The sequence below is a fragment of the Cebus imitator genome, unplaced genomic scaffold (assembly GCF_001604975.1).
Source record: "Cebus imitator isolate Cc_AM_T3 unplaced genomic scaffold, Cebus_imitator-1.0 Scaffold128, whole genome shotgun sequence".
In the NCBI taxonomy this organism is placed as follows: Eukaryota; Metazoa; Chordata; class Mammalia; order Primates; family Cebidae; genus Cebus; species Cebus imitator.
In genome coordinates this window covers 2,675,176-2,680,715 of record NW_016107443.1, presented here as the reverse complement: position 1 = coordinate 2,680,715, position 5,540 = coordinate 2,675,176, and the positions used below count along the sequence as shown (strand labels likewise).

At 45.1% G+C, this 5,540-nt stretch overlaps 1 protein-coding gene across 12 annotated transcripts in view; it reads left to right on the top strand.

The window, feature by feature from the left end:
- Nucleotides 1–5,540, top strand: part of BCLAF3 (BCLAF1 and THRAP3 family member 3) — an 83,498-nt gene continuing 77,958 nt past the window's right edge. For all 12 annotated transcript variants that reach the window (XM_017540651.2, XM_017540648.2, XM_017540650.2 and 9 more), the window contains exon 1: nucleotides 1–126. The gene's annotated coding sequence lies outside the window, so the exon portion shown is untranslated. The remainder of the gene's footprint in view (nucleotides 127–5,540) is intronic.

The following is a 5,540-nucleotide window of genomic DNA, read 5'->3' as shown; positions in this document are numbered from 1 at the left end:
GGTCCCACGGCCCGGCAGAGGCGGCTGGGGTGTCGTTGCTGTGGGAGGCGGCGGCAGAGTGAGGGGCGAGGCCCGAGGGGCTGGCAGCGGCGGCGGCGGTGGCGGCGGAGGGGACTTCCCGGCCGGGTGAGCGGCTGGGTGGGGGGCGGGGCGAAGGGGCCTGGGCCCGCAGGGAGGGCGTGTCCGCCACCCGGGAGGGGCGGTTCTCGGGGTGGCGGATGGGGCAGCGGGGAGGATGCGGCGGTCCGACTCGGGTTCCCTGGGGACAGCTTCTCTGCGCCCCGTAGGTCCCTCGGTCAGCGCTATCCCTCGGGCGCGGCGACCTGGCTCGGGTTCCCAGGGGACAGCTGCCCGGCGCCCTGAGGTCCCTCGACAGGGGCGGCGACCTGGGCACCTGCTGCCGCGACCCTGATCCTCCGCCGTCGTTGGGCAGTTTGCGGTCCCCGCGGTTCCCTGCGTCTGTCAAGAGGGCGGGGGCCGGGGAGGCGGTGTCCGGGGACAGTGCCCTTGTTCTCGAGGCGGCCCTGGAGGCGTCGCCTGCAGGGTCTGAGCCGAGGACCCCCCGCACCCCGCTTTGTCCTGGTGAGACGCTCCTACCGCGCAGCGGCATCTTCCTCTGCTAACATCGAGAATGAGCAGTGAAGGCTGCTCTTTATCCTGCATTGTAAAGTAAAACTTGTGTTTTTAGAAACGTCTACTAAAAATTGGCACATCCCCTGTGCTTCTCTAGGTTGTATTGGGAAACTGGGCCAGTCACTGTCAGGACTGTCCTGTTGGTAGGTCTCGAGGGAGAGAAATCGGAGAGAAACTTACCCCGTAAATATTTTCCTACCCGGTTGCTTTTCGAACTGCTTCTTAGGTGATTGTTTTTTTCTCCTGGAACAAATTACAAACTGCAGGTAGAAATCAGGAAGGCCTCTTTAGGCTCCTGGCCAGGCAGCCTTTTTAAAAAGCATTTTTTCTGAATGTGAACGGGTCCGATCGACAGACCAGAATTTGAAAAGAAAAGGTTTTGCTGTGGAGTCATAACGAGGGCTTTATTTTTCAATGGTATTTTAATGGTACTGGTATAGTAATGTTTTATTTTTAATGGTTTTTTAAATGGCTACTAAAATTTTCTTTTGAAATTACAGCTGTTTCAGTCACTCCCGAGAAATCTTTAAAACGTCTTATTAGAAACATTTTTATATATAGAAACATTTGGTAAGCCATTTATACACATTTCTAAGATAGAAATCACAATGAAGGTGCATTGTTTCACCATTCCAAGTAACCATGGTGAATATGGTTTCACCATTCCAAGTAACCATTGTCTTTTTCTATGCAGAGCTTAATATGTGAGTTTTTCTAAAGTAAATTCTCTTTTTAAATCATTTTTTTTTTACTAGATAGCATGGCTATAATATTATAATTTATTTCGTTGGTTATTCTCAGTTATTCCCTATTTAAATACATTGTTGGGCAAATATAAAGTCTGCATATCCGTGATTACTTTTGAGTCTCACTCTGTTGCCCAGGCTGTAGTGCAGTAGTGCTATCTCAGCTCACTGCAACCTCCATCTCCTGGGTTCAAGCAATTCTCCTGTCTCAGCCTCCCGAGTAGCTGGGACTATAGCCTTGCACCACCATGCCCGGCTAATTTTTGTATTTTTAGTAGAGACGGGGATTCACCATGTTGGCCAGGCTGGCCTTGAACTCCTGACTTCTGGCCGTCCGCCCATCCGGGCCTCCCAAAGTGCTCGGATTGCCGGTGTGAGCCACCGTGCCTGGCCCATGATTACTTTCTTAGTGTACATTCCTAGATGATAGAATTGTTGGGCAGAGTATGCACATAAGGGTTTTTTTTTTTTTTTTTTTTTTTACGTAAATTGCTCAATTTCCCTTTGGAAAGGATATGCTGTTTTGCACTCCTACCAACAATCTGTGAGTGTCCTTACCCACACCCTAGCAAAAGGCAACGTTTAAAGGGATTTCTACAGGAGCACTTTTGAGCCATACTTGCACTCTTCAACCAAGAACAAGTACCCTTCTCTAGTCATCACCTTTTTCCTATTTGTTGATAGCACTTCAGCTTCTCACGTTTTATTGCACCTTGACTGTTTTGGTAAAGAAAGGTTATCTAGGTAAAGCAAAGGCATAATGGAGCAAACAAGAGATTTAAAGTTAGGATGCCCTTGAAATCCAGTATAGCTGATTACCCTGAGCAAGTCACTTAACTTTTCTAAGGTACTCTTTCCTCAACAGTGCACTAGGGGTTATAATACACTTGCCTTACCTTTCTTAAGGACAGTTTTAAGGGTCCAATGAGACATTTCTGGAAAGGACATTTAGACACACTTTGTCTTGTTGGTATTTTAAAAAATTATTTTTAATTTTTTATTTTAAAATAGAGACAGTGTCTCACTATGTTGCCCAAGCTGGTCTCAAACTCCTGAGTTCAAGTGATTCTCCTGCCTTGGCGGTGAAAAACGCTGGGATTACAGGCATGAGCCACTACACAGGGCCATGTTATTACCATCTGGTAAAAATTTCACAGCACAGAAGTATCTTGAGGTTCATAGATTTTTTAAAGTAAATACCTTAATTCAAAAAGCTATTCTGTGATACCCTTTGCCCCCATACTCTTTCACTTCTTAAATTTGAAGTTTTTTTTACTGCTGCCCTAGATTACGTTCAAAACTTATCAGGGTTATGAAATTAGGTGAGTGAATGAATCTGCACAAATGCTGAAGGAGCAAGTATTTAAAAGCACTATATAAAGTGGAGGGGGACAAGTATAACACTAAATAAAACATAGTACTTGGGCTCATGATAAATAAAACATGGTCTTTGTGCCCTGCAGGCTACATTATCCGGGCAGCAGAGGGCATAAAAGCTGGTTTCCAAATTTAGACGGCAATTTTAGATGTGATGCCTGATGTCAACTATTCTCAAGTATGCTAAAGCCCAATTTTGCTGACCAAGCATCTGAGCAAGTGACCGGGTAGTCTCCACAGGGTCATCTTTCTGAAGGTAGGAGTTGCAAGGTGAGAAAGTGTTAGTATTATAGCTTAAGAACCTGGGTTCTAATTTCAAGTCCCCCACCTGGGGCAGATCAGTTAACTTTTTTGAGGCTGGCTTTATTCACTTATGAAATGGAGATAATTCCAGCTTCCTCAAGTGTTTGTTGTGAGGATTACATGACACAGTACATGTACAACACTGAGTGAACCGGAAAGGACTGGCACTCATGTCATAATTCTTACCGACTAGAGATTTGGCTTCTCCAGGAAAGAAACTAGGTCTCTTCTAACTTTGTATTCCTAGCCCCTAGCAGTCACTGGTACTTAGTAATGTTTGATACATTAACGTAGAATGTGACCATTGATAAAAATGCAGTTTGGGGGCCAGGGAGGCCAGGGCAGGTGGATCATCTGAGGTCAGGAGTTTGAGACCAACCTGGCCAACATGGTGAAACCCCATCCCTGCTAAAAATACAAAAAGTAGCCAGGCGTGGTGGTGCATACCTGTAGTTCCAGCTACTCAGGAGGCTGAGGCATGAGAATTGCTTGAACCCTGGAGGCGGAGGTTGCAGTGAGTCAAGATCATGCCACTGTATTCCATCCTGGGTGACAGAGCAAGCCTCTGTCTCAAAAAAAAAATTCAGTTTGGACCAATGAAGAAGGTAATATGTAAATATGGAATATTGGGAAAAATTGACTGCATTATTTGGAGTTAATATTAAGGAATCAAAGGAAACATTGAACTAATCTCTCCAAGACTGTCATTCTACTTTAGATCCCTAATGCCAGGCAAATAGTCTCTCCTTATTTAATTATTATTATTATTATTATTTTTGAGACGGAGTCTTGCTGTCACCAGGTTGGAGTGCAGTGGCTCAATCCTGCTCACTGCAACCTCTGCCTCCCGGGTTCAAGCAATTCCCCTGCCTCAGCCTCCTGAGTTGCTGGGACTACAGGCGCGCACCACCATGCCTGGCTAGTTTTTTGTATTTTAGTAGAAACAGGGTTTCACCACGTTAGCCAGGATGGTCTCGATCTACTGACATCGTGATCCACCCACCTCGGCCTCCCAAAGTGCTGGGATTACAGGCGTGAACCACTGCGCCCAACCTATTTATTATTTTTTTCGAGACAGAGTCTTGCTCTGTCACCCAAGCTGGAGTGCAGTGGCGCAATCTCAGCTCACTGCAACCTCTGCCTCCCGGGTTCAAGCTATTTTCCTGCCTCAGCTTCCCAAGTAGCTGGGACTACAGGTGCATGCCACCACACCCAGCTAATTTTTGTATTTTTAGTAGAGATGGGGTTTCACCATGTTGGCCAGGATGGTCTCGATTTCCTGACCTTGTGATCCACCCGCCTCAGCCTCCCAAAGTGCTGGGATTACAGGGGTGAACCACCATGCCCGGCCTACTCTCTCCTTATTAAGAATAAATATCAAATTTTGTGAGAACCTGGCTCATTAGAACAACAACAACAAAAAAGAATAAATATATTGGCTGAGCATGGTGGTTCATATTGATAATCCCAGCACTTTGGGAAGCTGAACTGGGAGGATCATTTGGGGCCAGGAGTTTGAGACCAGCCCTGGCAACATAGCAAGACCCCTGTCTCTACAAAAATAAAAATAAATTAGCTGGGTTTGGGGCATGCACCTGTAGTCCCAGCTACTGAAAGGGTGAGGTGAAAGGATCACTTGAACCCAGGAGTTTAAGGCTTCAGTGAGCTATGATTGCACTACTGCACACCAACCTGGGTGATGGAGCGAGACCTGGACTCAAGAAAACAAAAAAGAAAGAAAAAACTGACTCAAGTTTCTCCCATTTCGAAACCTCATTCCTAGTCCTGTAATCACCCTGCTGCTACCTAGTTTCTCTCCTGTCCTTCCCTTTCTAGGTGGGCTGTTTGAAAGAGTTGTTAATAATTGGCTCTCAGTTTTCTGACCTTCCACTTAGTCCTCAAAGCATGTGTTAACACTTTTCATTCCTTTTATTTGACCTCTCCGCAGTATTTACCATGAAAGTCTTCTTTCTTGAAATATCCTTCTTTTGTTTCTGAGATTCTATGTTCCAAGGTTCCCTTCTTCCTCCCAGGAAGTTCCTTCTCAGTTTCTTCTTTGCTGGTTCATCTTCCTCCAAAGATTGATTTTCCTGCAGGCTTGATCCTTCTTGTGCTGTACTGTCTCTGGAATAATTTATAGAGCATTGAGGCTATCTCGTGTTTGAAGATTTGGTAGAATTCCCTATGAAACCATCTGGGCCTGACGCTTTTTCATGTGATATTTCCTTTATAACTTTCTAAATATTTTTTTCTGTGGAAATTGGTCTATTTAAGCTTTCTAACTCTAATGGAGAAAATTTTGGTGATCTGTACTTTTCTAGCAAATTATCCCTTTCATCTGGGTTTTCAAATTTATTTGGTAGAGTTCTACAAAAATATCCTTTATTATTATTATTATTATTTTTTTTTTTTTTTTTTTGAGACGGAGTTTTTCTCTTGTTCCCCAGGCTGGAGTGCAATGGCGCGATCTTGGCTCACCGC